An 18,450-nucleotide genomic window follows, 5' to 3' on the forward strand; every position below is an offset into this window, starting at 1 on the left:
GGTTGATGTCTGATCCAGGAATTCTGTGCACTGTTATTTCTGCCTGCGAGGCCCCAGCTATGCTATTTCTGTTACAGAAAAAGTCGGAAATCCTTCTATAAATCCACAGACCCCGTCCCGCTGTCGCTCTCATCTCCCCACTGCATAGTTTACAGATGAATTCTTTACTTTGCTTATCTGATACATTGTTCTTTGGCGTAGATGCCTCTTTCCTCGGACCGTTATTAGCACATGGAAAGGAAATGAGCGTTCCCAAATAACAATGGTTTATGACCAACCAACCAACCAGAAGATGTCTTAATGCCAAACTTGCCAAGTTTATGTAACTTAACTTGCCAATGTGAACATTTAGCTGACAACCCCCTCCCCCCCAATCGTTTCTTCCTTTCCTGTGGGTTACAGATTTAGGTGATCACATCAGCTTTCCCGCAGGTACAAGGATTTGTGGTTTAGAACTGTCCACAGAAATCAGGGACAATCAGTTGAAGCACTATAGAGAACAGCGAGCTGCACCGGCACTGCCATGTGACAGCGGACTTTGTACAGTCTCTTCTCCGAGGCCTGGCTATCAGCCTAGAGCAGATCCTATTAGAGGATGATGAAGCGATGTGATTAGATGAGAGTCGCCCAACACGGCCTGAACATCCTGCGAGCAGCACACCCCGCCCTGACAGAATGACCCAACGGCCTTCATCACAAGACACCATCATTATCTCTGCATAGCGTGTCACTGAGGGCCTAGACGTCTCGCCTCACAACATACCTTCAGCAGCAGATACAAAAGCTAAAGGGTTGCAATGTAGAAGGGCAGATCATGTCCCTATACTCTTATTTTGTTTATCTGATAAATAGAAGGACCACTATCACAAAAAGTTGTAAAATTGAAAATACATGTTTATGCATATGTATAAAATGTACACTTGAGTAAAATGCACTACAAATTACTCTTTTCCTATGTCACCGTCACTCACAGTAGGATGTAAAAATGTGACAGATCTGACTAGTCCAAATCCTCATGGGGGATCCTCTGGGTTTTCTTAATTCTGAACAGCACTCGCTGTATGGCAATTGCTCATTTCAGCTGGTTCAATAGTGTGCAAGCTTGTAGGGAGGCCAGACGGCATCTTTATGTACAGTAGATACTTTCAAAGCAGTGTTTGTGTAAGGGTAGGTACACACATAACATAACGTGAAAGGTCGCGTTTTATGTGCGGTTTTGGTGCGTTTATGCTGCATTTTTACTGCGTTTTTAGTGTGTTTGCATTTTTTATACCGCAGATGAGTTTTTCAAGCGTTTAGCGTGCGATTTGCATGCATTCTTCATGCGTTTTTCAATTGCGTTTTATGCAAATAACTAGGAAGACATCAGGAATCAGAAATGCATCACACAACAATAAAAAAAAAGCATATAAAAACGCATGTAAAACGCATGAAAAACGCATACCATTGCGTTTCCATTGACTTTCATTATGTGCGTTTTTGATGCATTTTTGCATATTATGCAACAAAACCTGCATTTTTAAAAACGCACACATACAAAACGCACATGCGTTTTTTGGATGCGTTTTCCCGCGGCCCATAGACTTCCATTAGCGGCAAAAATGCAGCGTTTTCCGCAACGCTATTGTTTCTCCTAAGTCTCAAGAATAAATGAAATACTGATACTCTCCCATGAGGAGATGACTTACTCCAAAACCTGTCAGATCTGTCAGATTTTTCCCACCTACTGAAAGTCACAGCAATATAGGAGAAATGTAATTTATAGTGCATTTTACTCAGGTAGAAATGTACTTCATATGAGTATATGCACACACGTATTTTAAATGTTACAGTTTTTCGCAACAATGGTCCTTTAATGAATAGTAGTATTATATAAAGTATACATTTCTTTAGTATAATTGGGGGGAAGAGGCACCCTGGTTTGATAAAAGCATCTAAAAACAGCTTAAAAACAAAAGGTAACACGAGGTAGATTACTTCAATGACAAAATCTATTGTCATTTTACAAAAGATTTTTTAGTTAGCACAGGCAACACGTTTCGCGGGTCTGAGCCCGCTTCCTCAGGCCAATAACAGTGCCAAATGCAGAGATCAGTATGGCAAAGGAAGGCTAAAAGATGCAAGCTACACAAGTTTAATGAATGCTTCATAATAAATTGAGCCAAACTTTAAAGGCTTGTGTTCTTCAGTAACTACAGAAGCAGGGGTGTAACTAGAAATCACTGGGGCCCCCCTGCAAAACTTTGGATGCCCCCCCCCCCGTATAGGTGCCCGCCTCCAGTATAGCCAGGTATAGGTGCCCTCAGTATAGCTAGGTATAGGTGCCATCAGTATAGCCAGGTATAGGTGCCCGCAGTTTAGCCAGGCATGGGTGCCCCTAGTAAAGTCAGGCATGGGTACCCTCAGTATAGCTAGGTATAGGTGCCCTCAGTACAGCTAGGCATGGGTGCCCACAGTACAGCCAGGCATCAGTACCCACAGTATAGCCAGGTATAGGTGCCCTCAGCATAGCTAGGCCTGGGTGCCCCCAGTATAGCTAGATATACGTGCCTTCATGTTGGCTAGGCATGTTTGCCCCTAGTATAGCTAGGTATAGGTGTCCACAGTATAGCCAGACATGGGTGCTCCCAGTATAACCAGGCATGGGTGCCCCCAGTATAGCTAGATATACGTGCCTTCATGTTAGCTAGGTATGTTTGCCCCTAGTATAGCCAGGCATGTATACCCCCAGTATAGCTAGGTATAGGTGTCCACAGTATAGCCAGACATGGGTGCTCCCAGTATAACCAGGCATGGGTGCCCCCAGTTTAGCTAGGTATAGGTGCCCTCAGTGTAGCTAGGAATGGTGCCCTCAGTATACCCAGGCATGGGTGCCCCCAGTGTAGCTAGGCATTGGTGCCCTCAGTATAGCCAGGCATGGAAGCCCCCAGTTTAGCTAGGTATAGGTGCCCTCAGTGTAGTTAAGTATGGGTACCCCCGGTATAGCCAGGCATAAGTGCTCCCAGTGTAGCTAGGTATAGGTGCCCAATAGTGTAGCTAGGCGTGGGTGCCCCCAGTTTAGCTAGGTATAGGTGCCCTCAGTATAGCCAGGCATGGGAGCCCCCAGTTTAGATAGGTATAGGTGCCCTCAGTGTAGTTAGGCATGGGTGCCCCCAGTATAGCCAGGCATGGGAGCCCCCAGTTTAGCTAGGCATAGGTGCCCCCAGTGTAGTTAGGCATGGGTGCCCCCAGTATAGCCAGGCATGGGAGCCCCTAGCTTAGCTAGGCATAGGTGCCCCCAGTTTAGCTAGGTATAGGTGCCCTCAGTGTAGTTCGGCATAGGTGCCCCCAGTTTAGCCAGGCATGGGAGCCCCCAGTTTAGCTAGGTATAGGTGCCCTCAGTGTAGTTCGGCATGGGTGCCCCCAGTATAGCCAGGCATGGGAGCCCCTAGTTTAGCTAGGTATAGGTGCCCTCAGTGTAGTTCGGCATAGGTGCCCCCAGTTTAGCCAGGCATGGGAGCCCCCAGTTTAGCTAGGTATAGGTGCCCTCAGTGTAGTTCGGCATGGGTGCCCCCAGTATAGCCAGGCATGGGAGCCCCCAGTTTAGCTAGGTATAGGTGCCCTCAGTGTAGTTTGGCATGGGTGCCCCCAGTTTAGCTAGGTATTGGTGCCCCCAGTATAGCCAGGAGGGGATGCATGAAGGGTGAGCGATGCCCACACACAGCGGTGGAGAGGGGGGGCCACCGCCCACTCCCTCACCTTGGGCTCCCCCATTAGCGCTACCTCCTCCAGGATTAACTAGCAGCAGTAGAGGCGGTGGTGGAAAGGGAACGCAGACTTACTACTACGTTCCACGCCGGAGATTCTTCTCTGTAACTGCGCCCGATGACGCTACTTCCTGTTTACCAGGAAGTAGCATCATCGGGCGCTGATACGAGAAGATCCTCCAGCGTGGAACGCGGAAGTAAGTCCGCGTTCCCTTTACACCGCTACTGCTGCTAATTAATGCCGGAGGAGGAAGCGCTGATGGGGGAGCCCAAGGTAAGGGAGGTAGGGAGTGGCCCCCCTCCCTGCCGCTGTGTGTGGGCATTGCTCCCCCTTATGCGCTGCACCCCCTCCTGGCTCCTGCCCCCCAAAACAGCCCTGGGCAGGCCCAAGAGGGGCCCCCCCCGCAACCGCATCCCTTGCAGCCCCTATTGTTACGCCCTGAAGGTATGATTCCCACCACTGACCCTACACCAATGATGGAGTGTTAGACTAAGTTCACCCAATGCAGTTATATTGAAATGGTACGTTCACATCGGTGCGTTAGCATTTCGGTGCGGTGGATCCATTATCATAACACTATGCATGCAGTGCGTTACCAGACAGCATGCGCATCTACAGTTGCAGTAAAGCATACTTTCCATTGACTGTATGCTTCAGTGTTGCAATATAATCTGACTGCAGTTTAATGCAGCCAAATGGCAGTGTTTGCAACTGCATGTGTCCATGTTCAACAGGCAGTGTGGTTACCCAGCAGCAAGAAACCCCATCATGTCACGTCTGAAGGTGGTTGCTCCTGCGCTCAGATGTGACAGATGCCTCTCCACTGCATTTGCACTAGCAAGCACCCAGACAGTACACGGCAGCAGCCAGCAGGCAGTGAATGCACCGCCTGTGGCAGTCTATGTTCAATAGTGCTTAGGGTGGAGTTCTCGTAAAAACTTAGAATATTTATTAAAGGAGAACTGTAGTGAGAGGTATATGGAAGCTGCCATATTGACTTCCTTTTAAGCAATACTAGTTGACGGCAGCCCTGCTAAGCTATCTGTCTGCAGTAGAGTGAATCATACCAGAAACAAGCATGCAGCTAATCTTGTCAGATCTGACAAAAATGTCAGAAACACCTGATCTGCTGCATGCTTGTTCAGGGGCTATGGCTAAAAGTATTAGAGGCAGAGGATCAGCAGGGCAACCAGTCAACTGGTATTGCTTAAAAGGAAAGCAATATGGCACCCTCCGTGTATACCTTCCTTTAACATGACAGGTGAAACACTGTTTGCCGATGTCTGCTTTTTGTTTCTGGGCATGTAAAGTAACATTTCTCAATTTTCCGGCCTGTAACAGAGACTGAAGCATGTTCACATCCCTTTGCTTGCATTTCTGGGCATCAGCTAGCCTTTACACACACAGTGCCCTTTCACACCACAGTAATCTGTCTAAATGTAAAGCAAGCTAGATGGGCCTTGGCCAAGCCTTCCCTTGTTATGAATATAGAATGAGTATGCTGGTCCTGATCCCTCCCCACGAGGTGTCGGCAAGAGACCCGCACTGCTTAATCATCCCATCCGAGCCCTGGCCGACTCTATTATTCTCCTCCCCTCCTGCTCCATCATGCATCCGTCGTCCCTCTGCCCTCCACCATAGTAACAGAACACAACTCAACAGCTTGCAAGCTAGTGATGCGGCATCTGTGCAGACTCGGCCACACACTGTCATACCTCCCAACTTTTTGAGATAAGAAAGAGAGACACTCCTGCCACAGCCCTAACCACGCCCCTGACACACCCCTAATCACGCATACCATGAAGATTTCATAGAAAAAGTATGTTGTTTTTTAATTCAAACCACACTGGTCCTTTCTATCCTGGAATCTTTTTCTTTACATTAATATTTGAATATATATGAATATAGAATATGAAATATATCAATTTAAAAGGATACTTAAGTGAAAAAAAAAAGATTTTAACTTACTTTGGGTTTTTTACAGCCCCATGGACTCCTACTGTGCCCATGACGTCCTCCTGGTCCCCTCCGGGCAGTTGGTGGCTACTGCACACATGTGGCCCCTACCCACATCGCACCCTAGTTTCCCTCCTGTAGACGGGAGCATTCTGCGCATACACAGTATGTGTAATGTGCTACTACACATGTGCAGAGTGCCAGGGTGCACACTGCTCTTGTCCGGAGGGGACCAAGAGGACGTCTTGGGCACAGTAGGAGTCCACGGGGCTGGAAAAAGCCCCAGGTAAGTTAAAACCTTTTTTTTTTGTCCACTTAAGATTCCCCTTAAAGGATGGAAATTAAGTTTAGAGTCAATTAAATACATTTTTAATAAGACAAATACATATATTTACATATATCTGTACATCAGCCCTGAATGAGGGACAAATGAGGAAGAAAGAGGGACAGAGGGATTGGGTTCCCAAAGAGGGACTGTCCCTCCAAAAGAGGAACAGTTGGGAGCTATGCACTGTCACCTGAGGGATCAAGTCCTGAACCCTGTGGGAGGACACTCCTCACAGTGGCATAACTTGAGGGGAGGAGCCCCTATGATGCGGGGGGGGGGGGGGGGAGCAGAGCTGTGGGGGGCTCCAACTACTACCCTTCCCTTCCTCTTATACAGGGGAACTATACTTCAGATCAGGTGTTTCTGTGGCTACACTTGTTATGAGTGTGAGATCTTGATGGCCACACTTGTTTAATGACCCTTGTGAGATGGATTCCTTCCCTTGGAGGAACATTGGGGGGGGGGGGGGGGGGTCCCAATCAAAGTTTTGCTGGGGGGGCCCATGAATTGTTGTTGCTACTGACTCTTGGTGTGTGTACTTACGTGTGCGGCTTACAACAGGAGGGACAATTATCAGTTGAATAGTATTCCTCGTGCTGTAAGCACCATAAAATAAATGGAAAATTCAAGAGGGAGAGTAGTGACATGCGTATTGGTACAGTGTTTTTCTAGGTTTGTGTCATGGTGGTTGACACTTCCTCCTGGCTGTAGTGGGCAATGCCCATCCCTACCAGAGGATTAACCTTCTGTGGCTCACCTCCAGCTTGGCGCTGCCAATCAGGCCACAACACAAGTGGGAGTGCCACAGAGCTTGGACCTGTTCAGAAAGTCTTTAGGCAAAAACTGCCACAGAGGTTTTGCCGACAGGATGGCGAGTTTTATAGAGAAACCGTAACCAAGAATTGAACTTTATCCCAATCAGTAGCTGATACCCCCTTTCCCATGAGAAATCTTTTCTTTTTCTCAAACGGATCATCAGGGGGGTCTGTATGGCTGATATTGTGGTGAAACTCCTCCCACAGTGTGATGTCAGGAACATGGCCCTGACAGTTTCCTGTCTGTGAACCTCATTGCATTGTGGTAAATAGCTGTTTACAGCTGTTTACAACTGCCAAAAAAGCAAGCAGCATCTCCTTCCACTGACATCACCTGCCAGCAGTAAAAATGTCACCAAGTGATAAATGTCCTAATTGATAAATTTCTTAATGTAAATCAGGGAGAGGAAATCTTTTACAATGGGCAAACACTGACTAAATCATTTATACATAATTATTGTAGAAATGAAGCACTTTTTTATTACATTATTTTCACTGGAGTTCCTCTTTAAGTAGATTTGAAATTTACAGGCGAGCAGGTGAGAAATTAAATTTTTAATATCCAATTGTACCTTATATTTACATAAGGTGCAGAATACACTGATTATTTATAATGGTAAAGGTGCTCTTTCAACTCAGGGCAGTTTCCAGAGTTGCAGGCTGTGATCTCCTCAGACATCATTGCCCTACCCTCAAGCAGAGTGAACAACAGATATAGAAAATGTGATGAACAAATTCTGACATCTTATATTTGATAGGCTTAATTCCAAGCTGAATTGGCTTTGAACTAAACCTGCATGTAAGCTGTAACTATTAGCAACTCATGTGTCACCCTGCTTCCTCCACAGGCCAAAGAGGAAGTGACTGAAATCTAAAGCCTTACAAATCTACTGCCTGATAAAGCTGTTTCTCCATGAGGCCTCTTGCACACAGGCAATTTGCAGAGGTGCGCTCACTGCCTGTGAGCTTTTTCTCTGAATCTGCCTACTAGATGTTATAGGAGGTTCTGACCGATCAGCAGCCAAACCATGTTGTGAGGGCCCAGTTTAGCTTTCCGTGTGAAAGAAGCCTGAGCTATGCGACGCATAAGCAACTTTAATGTTAGTCCCCTCAACTGGGCCATTGAGGCCTCTTTTCCACGGGAGAAGTGCACACTTCTCCTTCAGCCGAATGGCAACGTTTTGTAGCTTTGTGTGTGTCACATTTGACATGTATTACCCAGTATTACCCAGCAGCCAAAAACGTCTCATGTCGCATCTGAGGGTGGCGTTATGCTCAGATGCAAACTTCATGGGGGAAGGGGCGGGGGGCTGCCTGTCCTCCACCCGTGCCAAGCAGTGGGAACGAGCGCTAGCAAGTGCCTGGCCGGTGAATGGGAGCAGCTGACAGGTGGTGAATTCACAGCCTTCAGCTACTAGTGGAAAAGAGGCCTTAGTTACATTTTTTTAAGCATTGACCAACATAAAATGATACATTTTGCTACTTAGCTTACTAAGCTGTCAGATGGTCGGTATGGAGTCGTGTTTAAAGTTGGAAATGCCCTGATTTCAGATACCATAATTCAGTCAATTTACATGTCACTGACAAAAGCATACCAGCATTGCAAGAGGGCAGTTCTGGATACCAATGACACTAGTGACAGGAAATAGCTTGTCGTCCTCAAACCTAAAGAACACGTGGCAAGATCTACCTTGGGGCTCACCTCATGAGCAAATGTATGCCTCATGATATGGCCACACCACACCGTTAAGGTGTAAAGCGACTTTTTGTCAACTTTGCCGTGTGATTGAAAAATAATCGCACCGCAACAGATTCAGCACAGTGTGTAAAGAGCCTTAGATCTGAAGAAATGCATATATTTTCTGCACATGCATTTTTGAAGTATGCATTGTTTTAATCCATATTCATAAGGCAGGATACATAAAGAGGAAGAGTACGTATGCATTGTCTAAAAATGCATGAGAAGCCAACTAAACCTCATTGGTCGCTTGGAGCATCTGCTCCATGTTTGCTTCAGTTTTCTCTGCAGCTTTGCAGTTAAAAATTTTAAGAAGGGGCTTCATCACCACTACATAAAGAGAAGCCCAGAAAAGGGTTAACATGAAATTGGGCCCGAGGCAAGATAGCAGTTTTGGCCCACCACTGTTGATCACCTGGCTTTTTTAGTAAGATTTGGTGGGGGTAGCATTCGCCAGGCCCCAAGATTCTCCCCAGGCCCTAGGAACCTGCCCTAGGTTTGCCTTGTGGATGATCCTGCTCTGCGTAAGCCTTGTCCAATCATGGCAGGCGATGCTCCTGTTTAAAAGAGATCAGACCAGGTATAGCCCAAGGCCTCATCTTCCATTAGCAGCGTGATGTGAATTTGGGCAAGGCCGTTTGTTTTTGTCTTTCCTGTACAGTGAGCAGGATAACCGGGGACCAAACCGGATTGTAGCACAGGACAAATGAGATTCAGAACCCTAATGACCGAATAACTGATTAATGAGCCAGCCGTCAGCTAACGAATCATTAATATCTGAATCTGATTAGCTCTGTGCAAAAGGTAAGCCATCGTAATTTGGTTTACTGTAGAACACAAAAATAACCTGTAGCATGAATTCAAGCTCATCTCTAACTACCAGTCAGGTTAATGGAGGGCATTTTGGTGCCTCCTGTCTCCTTTCACGAAAAACAATTCAAAGCTGATCTGTACATCCCACCAATCAATCACCTTCATCTGTCAGCATCCCACTGAATAGGGCGCTATCCTTAATAAAGGAGCCAGCCAATCCCAGCTCCCATCACCTAGCCTGCACCTCCTGGGGGTGTAGTGAGGATACAAATGATCTCGAGGCTGCGTGAGTGTGCTGAATTTTGTAGTGAGTGGCAGAGAGCTGGAATGTACTCTGTAACCTGTAGTTAGTGTACAGCTCCCCCCACCCTTGCCTTATAAAAGATACATTTAGAAAGAAAGCTGCTTACCGTGCTGCTGGTTCTAGAGGTGCCTTTTGGAGCAAAAACTTCTTTAATCTGTTCGCTCTGCTTGTCAGTTCAGAAGAGGGAAGGAAGCTGGTGAAGCAACCCCCCTCCTTCTTTACAAAACCACTTTAACAGGAAGTGTTCTGCTCTGCGTTCAGCTTCATTAGTGGAGGCTGACCTGAGCTGTTTGAAAAGTCCACCGAAAACTGATATTTAGGCTTTTGATTAATGAGAGTAAAACCATCTGCATATACAATTAAGGGCGTCTGGAAATGTGGGTGTGTAGTTAGGGCAAATAGTAAAATATCATTATTAAATACCAATATTTAACTATAAAAACGTAAAATATTGATATTGAATCCCAATATTTTACTATGGCCAAACCTAACCCTACTCTTACACAAAACCTTCCCCTCGCCGCCTAACCCTAACTGCCCTCCCATGCCTAAAACTAACCCTCCCTCCTGCACACAGTACCTGCCTAATGCCTAAAACGAACCCACCCGCACACACTACCTACCTGATGCCTAAAACTACCCCCCCCCCCGCTACCCGCACAAACTACCTACCTAGTGCCGAAAACTAACCCCCCACCCACTCACACTACCTACCCAATGCCTGAAACTAACCACCACCCAACCCGCACACACTACTTGCCTAATTCCATCCCCCCCACCCGCACACACTACTTGCCTAATTCTATCTCCCCCCACCCGCACACACTACTTGCCTAATTCGATCCCCCCACCCGCACACACTACTTGCCTAATTCTATCTCCCCCCACCCGCACACACTACTTGCCTAATTCTATCCCCCCCCCCACCCGCACACACTACTTGCCTAATTCTATCCCCCCACCCGCACACACTACTTGCCTAATTCGATCCCCCGACCCGCACACACTACCTACCTAATGCCTAAAACTACCCCCCCAACCCGCACACACTACTTGCCTAATTCTATTCCCCCACCCGCACACACTACCTACCTAATGCCTAAAACTACCCCCCCAACCCGCACACACTACTTGCCTAACTCTATCCCCCCACCCGCACACACTACTTGCCTAACTCTATCCCCCCCATCCGCACACACTACTTGCCTAACTCTATCCCCCCCACCCGCACACACTACTTGCCTAACTCTATCCCCTCCACCTGCACACACTACTTGCCCAACTCTATCCCCCCCACCCGCACACACTACTTGCCTAATGCCTAAAACTACCCCCCCAACCCGCACACACTACTTGCCTAATTCTATCCCCCTACCCGCACACACTACCTGCCTAATGCCTAAACCTAACCCCCCCCCCCAACCCGCACACACTACTTGCCCATTCTATTCCCCCCCCAAAATAGTGGTACCCAAAGTCCACTATTTTGTATTGGTGCCTATGGCAGCGCCCATTTAGTCCACTTAGCGCATGCACTCTTTTTTCCTGCCCCAACACCTTCTACTATTTACTACTTAATATTATTTAATCATTTCTCAGGGCCTCCAGTGGGAAGATCTCTGCCTCCTGCGTTCATCTCTCCATGGCGAATTTCAGGTTTATGTTTATTGAGAAGGTGGCAGGAGGAGAGACACCCCAAAGTGTGGTAGAGCACCTAGCATTTTAATCGGTGTTGGAAGACAGCATAGAGCCATTTGGACTACCTCACCAAAGGCATCCTTAAAGAGAACGTGAGATGGGGAGCAATAAAAAAATGTATACATACCTGGAGCTTCCTCCAGCCCCCTCCGGCCTGATCGCTCCCTCGCCGCCATCCGCCGCTGCCTGCAGCTTCCACAACTGTCCCTGGTAAGTTGTGCAGTCCGCGCAGGTGCAGTCCAGCAGAACTCTCTCCCCTGTCGCTCTCCTGTGGCCGGGAGCGTTCTGTGCCTGTGCAGTACTACTGTTCCTACGCATTCCGCGAGACAGGGGAGCGAGCATGGCCGGGCCGGGCATGCACAGTATGCCCTGAACCAGAGGACTTTCCAGGGCAATTTGCATAGGCTGCAGGCAGCAGAGGATGGCAGCGAGCGAGTGATCAGGCCTGATGGAGGAAGCCCCAGGTATGTATACATTTGTTATTGCACACCATCTCAGGTTCTCTTTAAGAGATGCTAAATGGAATCGGGTCACTCAGCCCATCAAATGATATTTTGAAGCCAAAATAAAACTTTTGGGTAGGCTAGCATTTTACTGGGTGTCATTTACACAGTGTGAGTGACTCTTAGTGAGTAATTACAAAAAAGGGGACCCCCCAGCAATACTTTGATGGGCTTTCGTACCCTCAGTACCTCCTCCCTTGTGTTTATCCTCATGGATTCTGTCAGGAATCAAGTAACACACACAACCACCCTAACTCCCTCTACCCAAAACAACAAGAGTGAAGAGATGAATACACTTAATTAAATGCATAATAAAATAGAAAAGATGGAGGAGGCTTGCCTCTCCAATGACACTAATGAGATGAACAAAAATAGATTTTATTTGCACAAGCAACACATTTTGTGGGTACAAGCCTACTTCCTCAGGCCTGTAAAAGTGCCTACAAAGTCAGTGAGTGGCAGAATTGTAAAGCCATCAACTGTTGGTCTAGGCCACAGCTGATTGGCTTCAGTTATGTTGCTAGCCATATTTACAGCATTTGCTGAGCAGATTTATTGTTGCATCAGCAAAGGAACAGTGGTCAAGGGATAAAGTCTAGAAAGCCCCTCAGGTGGTCAGGTAATAGTGGCAGTTGGCGATCGACCACCGTTCCAACCCTCTTATCGTTGTGGTGTTTTTTATATGTGGCACATCGCACTGTTTGCACTAGTTTTAGAGAAACAGCTAAGCGGAGTTGGTGCTTAATTTAAATTTAATGTCAAAACAAACCTGAAGCAAAAAAAAAACAGATACTAACTTATGCCTCTGGGTCCTATAGAACCGTCCCGATCCTCTCACAGTCCTCTCCTTCCACCCCCGTTAGCAGTATTTGACCGATCGGTCGCATACTGCTCTGTGCCGCCACGGAAGGCTTCAAAAGCACTCGGGAACACTTCTGAGGCCTCCCTCTGTGGGAGATTTGAACGAGGGTGATGAACTATTTGGAACCATTTTTTTGACTTTTTTCGTATTTTTGATTCTGCATTTTGAGTTTTTCGCATCCGATTTTTCTTTTTTTGTTTGTGTTGTTTATGCATATGTTCAGATTTTTTCATGCATATTCATGAAGTTAATTTGCATGAATGTGTATGTAATTAACTTAAATTAACTTAAATGTTTGCATTTCCACTGACTTGCGTTGTATGCGATTCACATATTCATTCTGAAAAAAGCATACATATAGGCCATTTTTTTTTCTGCAGAAAAGTCGGATGCAAACATTTGCGTTGACTCTGACTTGCATTAGATATGCGGTGAATATGTATTCACAAAAACAAAATACACTTGCGAATTCTATCATGTGTGAAAGGCCCCTCAAAGATGATGTGACTTGTGCAAGGTGCTCCTAGAATGGTCTCTTTCTGGCTATTTGGTAGTGCTGTCCCCATACAGGAAGCTGATGAAGATGTTACACATATCAGCTGTGCTGCAATGTGAATAGAGGAAGTAAGTGACATATGATAGAGGTAAAGAATGCAGAGAATGTGCCACAAGAACACCACAGTCTAAGCTGTGACTGAAGGGGTGCAGAGAGTGACACTGTCCCTGGGCCATAGACAGTCTGAGGGACCCAGATATGACTGCTTTCTCTTATTTCCTATCAGGTTACATTCTGAGCAGAATAACACACATTTCTGTGTCTCCCTCATCTCTGTTCATCTCTGCAGTCAGAGCTGAACCTGAAGTGATAGGAATCTAGAGACTGCCATATTTATTCCCTTTTTGGGTAATGTAGTGACTGTGTAACACACCTGGAGCAAGTATTGGTGCAGCAATAGGAAATGCAGAGGTTGCAACTGCATTTGGGCCCCTGGACTTTAGCATAGCTCTCAACTGTTCCTTTTTCGGAGGGTTAGTCCCTCTTTAGGAACCAAATCCCTCTGTCCCTCTTTCTTCCTCATTTTCCCTCTTTCAGGACTGATGTACTGATCTGTGTAAATATATGTTTTTTTTCTTTTGAAAAATGTTTTAAATTTACTTTAAAGAGTAACTGTCAGGCTGCAGAAGCTAATTTAAACCTCTATTCTCCTGTGTTAAACAGTTTAGAAGGAAGCCCAAAAGCAATTAGTGAAGATAAAAATCTCAGTTACCTTTGATGTGTGCTTATCAGCAAGGCTGTTATTCTTAAGAAGACGCAAGCCGCATACCATACTGCAAAGCATTCTGGGGCTCTCCCCTCGGCTGCTAATGAGACGTTACAGCAGCTTGTAATCGCGTAGCACTGATAAATCTCGGGCAGAGTACACTGCAGGAGTCAGCTATTGTTCCTAGCCACATGGCTCATTAATATTCACTGCACACTGTGTTGTTCAAGTACAAGCTTATCTGTGATCAGGAAGCAGGCAGGACATGACGACACATTTGACAGAAAAACATGGAGCCTGCCATGAGCTGTCAGGAGCATCTATCTCTGCATATACTATATACAAATTCTGTGAAATCCAAACGTGGACAGTGAAATGCATATGTAATGTAAGTACAGCCAATCTTTAGCTACTGATATATGTGTTTATTTTCTCTGAGACCTTATACCTAACAGCTCCTCTTTAAATTGTATTTATTATAGTTATTATTCCGTCTTTAAATTAATATATTTCTTACTTTTTAATATCATTATGAAATGAAAGTAATGATAATAGATAGGACCAGTGTGGTTTGAATAATAAAACAACATCTATTGCTTTTGAATTCTTTCTGATATGCGTGAGAGGGGTGGATGGGGTGTGTCTTAAAGTGTCCCTCTTTCTTAAATCAAAACGTTAAGAGGTTTGACTTAAGTCATTGTATTAGCTTATTATTATATTATTTTTTTCTGTGCTAGTGATGGTCTGACTGTCAGACTGTGCCACTCCATCTGCTTACACGTATCGTAGGGCCAGTTAAAGCAACGCAGATGAAAAACTGAATTATCAAACGGGTCTATTTTTAATGGGCACCAATTTTTAATCCATGACCTTCCGGTCCGTTACCGCACGATCAATACAACTCATCCGTCTATCCGGAAAAATCGCTCCCTTTACAAACTTGTGGTCCATTTGGAGGAAAGGGCCAAATGCATGCATTCCAACAGAGCAATGTGAACAGATCCTATTGATTAACATAGGATCCGTTCAGATCCGTTAGGATCCAGTCCGTTACGGTTCCCTAAACGGGCCGATTTAAGGCACATACACACGCCGGACTTTTTCAAACTACGGGTCATCAGACCCGCCCGCGGGGCGGTCAAACTGAGGACAGTTGCACGCAGGGGCGTAGCAATAGGGGTTGCAGAAATTGCGACCACATCGGGGCCCTTGGGCCAGAGGGGCCCCGAAGGGCCCACCCTCGACTACCGTATTAGCTATCTATTGGTCCTGTGCTCATAATGATCACTTCTATAGATACTTTGAATAGTAGTAATCATTAACAAACTATTCCTCATCCCCCTCTTGCACCTCTGACACTGTAGCTGCCATTGGCAGGTTTTGGTGCTCTGTATAAATTGTTATGTATAGAGTGCTTGGGGGGGCCCATTGTAAAACTTGCATCGGGGGCCCACAGCTCCGTACCTACGCCACTGGTTGCACGTGAGTACAAGCTGTCGTCAGCCTGATAAGACTGGTTTTTACTGATCCGCTCGGCTGGTTTTGACTGATCTGCTGATACGCTCAGCAGATCAGTCAAAACCTGGCGTATGCGCACCTTTAGATGCCACTGCCAGTGTGGATGGTCTCTTACCATGCAACTGTACATAGTGAGCAGATTATGATGCTAAGTATAATATGATTTTTAATATGTAGTGCTAGGAGGGCCATAATAAACCCTTAGGCTAGGTTTCCATTTGTGCGAATTTGGGCTGATTACTTGGCCATAAATTCGGATGGAATTTTGCAGCCTATAGAACTCTATGCAGAGCATCCGAATGTGTGGCCGGGGAAAAATCTGAGGCCCTGCAGCATAATTCTGCGCATCACCGTCCGTATTCCATAGCCATGCATAGCACGACTAGAGGGATTCGGCTGCGAGACACGAGCAGCTGTGCCCACATCACATTGCGTCTCGCAAGACGCATGCCGCGCACAAGTGGAAACGGGACCTAACCTGCATAGTTATCCTTGGTCAGTGTGATTCAGAGATCCTCAGTGTTTTTGCAAAAAAAAAAAAAACTAGAAAAAGAAAAATGCAGTCTGACAGACTATTTAATTTTTTTTGTATACTACAGTATTGACATGTTTCACAGGCGTACATACAAAAACAGTGCCGCAAAAAAATGGTGCAAGGTAATGCCTGTAATGACATCTTGTAACTAACAATATTTAACATTTTAGGACATTTCATAAAGCATTAAAAAATGTTAGTATCACGTTATTACTGGCATCTAGCATTTATACATTACCAGCTCCCGGCAATCATGTCTCCTCCACTTCCTGGTTAGTTTGCAGGAGAGCTGCAGCCAGCCAATCACCATGCGAGGACTGAAGTCGCATGGTGATTGGCTGGCTGCGGTACAGCTACAAACTAACCAGGAAGGGGATAAGAAGTGGATAAGATGCGTTAACCCGAGACCAGGTAATGCCTACTCTCATGCTGAACCCTACCTCTACCTTTGCCTAACCTTAACCACTCCCCGCTGCTGCCTAGCGTTAACCTCCCTCCTTACTTAACACCTAACCTTAGCAGTGATAAAGCTAAATTATGGTGCCCAAAAAAGCAGGTAAATAATTTCACTTCAAAAATGTTACTCCGGCACTAGCAGATGTCAATTCTGGCCCTTTACTTTTGAGTCACTCGCTCCAGGCTCTGCTCCCTCAACTGGGTGGTGCCAGTTATCTAGTAGTGAAAAGACAGAAAAGGACAAGGGAGCGCTCCAATGGCGCGTTAACGCTTTAATATAAAATAGACATGCTTTAAAAGTTACACTTACACTTAATGTGCAAGTCATGCACATGTAAGAGGCCGCCAGCGAATGCCTTCCGCCTCCTGAGCCTGACCAGGGCTGACAGGGTCCATGTTCGTTGGTAGCTGGTGTGCGAGGGGGGGGGGGGGGGGAGGCAACCGCCGGCTGGGTCTCCTTACGGCAATCCTGATGAGCTCCTGATGAGTCACAGTGGTGACGAAACTAGTAGGGCGGGACCCAGGAAGTGGCACGGAGTGTGTGAGCGGTGGGAGTTGCTGAGACGGACGGACGGCTGAGCGCGCGGCGGCCGAACCGGAATAGTGAGGTGTCGTCAGAGAGCCCACCAAAGGCCACCGATACGGGGGAGAGCCCGTAAAAACTCATGCTGGATGTTTTTATGAAGAAATTGTAAGTGCAATAAATTTTAGTAGTGATTATTTTAAAACAGTATTATGCTATGAGCAGTTTTTATTTGGAGGTACACACAACTCATATGACAACAAGGAGACAAGGTTGGCAGTGAGAGCAAGAGGTCGTAGAGGTTGGGGGTGACCCGGGAATAACCCCAAGGTAATAGTCAGACCTGTAGCGGTCTTAACAAAGGGTGAGTCGTTTTCCATCAGTTGGTGTGGTAGTGGTGAACTACAAGTACAAGCATCTAAAGATAGACGGACATTCGGAATAGCTGCAGGGCAGCTGTATATGGACTGGGTTGCGCTAATATATATGTTGGATTGATTCACTAAAATAGCATGTCTTATCAGAGATAAAACGCCTTATCAAAGTTAACACGTCTTATCAGAGTAGCATAGCGAATGATGAGAGCTTCGCTAGTCCTGCTCTGAGCCCCTGCAGGTTTGTAGCGCTCGCTATGCTACTCTGATAATGCGTGTTAACTTTGATAAGGCGTGCTAACTTTAATAAGGCATGCTAGAGTCAAGCCCTAAAGCTGTCCACTAACGGTCCAATTTCTAGCGAAAAATCGTTCGAGCGATCAGAAATTGTGATCAGAAGTGAAATATTGTAATACATCGTTCACTACACCATCAACGGACCAATCTTTGCTTCCTATCTATCACAAACAACAAGAGAATCCAAATTTTTGTTCGACAAAAATTCATTCGGACGACATTTTTTTCACTCGTTCATAATCGATTGTGTCCACCAATGGAGATTATTTACAACCAATCCGATCATTTCTGATCGCTCGAACGATTTTTCGCTAGAAATTGGACCGTTAGTAGCCACCTTAATGCTGGGTACACACGTTGCGTTTCCGCATCAAATGCGCCACTCGATTCCTGATGATTTGATTATTTCCGAGCATTTCCGAGTGCATTAAGATGATTTTTAGGTCGAATGCCATGTAAAGTATGGCAAATCGACCTAACGATCCATCGACCCGTGAATCGGACATGTTGGAAATAAACGAATCGATGGGAATTGCACGGCGCATCGACGGGAATCGAGTGCGGGAACGCAACGTGTGTACCCAGCATAAGTCTCTGTGTCTCAGAGTGCTCAAATATATGAACTATTGACCTTTTTATCTATCCTCTCCTGGTAGAGAACTGAACTTCATAGAGCAGAGTATTTTATGGCTGTAATTCCTGATCAGTAGTCTGACTGGGT

General features: G+C 46.0%; 1 protein-coding gene across 1 annotated transcript in view; it reads right to left on the reverse strand.

Annotated features, from left to right (window-relative positions):
* ARHGDIB (Rho GDP dissociation inhibitor beta) overlaps positions 1-9,904 on the reverse strand; it is a 40,568-nt gene extending 30,664 nt beyond the window's left edge. The window contains exon 1 of the mRNA XM_068251597.1: positions 9,808-9,904. The gene's annotated coding sequence lies outside the window, so the exon portion shown is untranslated. The remainder of the gene's footprint in view (positions 1-9,807) is intronic.
* Positions 9,905-18,450: the final 8,546 nt, after the last annotated feature.

Source organism: Hyperolius riggenbachi, chromosome 9 (genome assembly GCF_040937935.1).
Source record: "Hyperolius riggenbachi isolate aHypRig1 chromosome 9, aHypRig1.pri, whole genome shotgun sequence".
NCBI classification, from domain to species: domain Eukaryota; kingdom Metazoa; phylum Chordata; class Amphibia; order Anura; family Hyperoliidae; genus Hyperolius; species Hyperolius riggenbachi.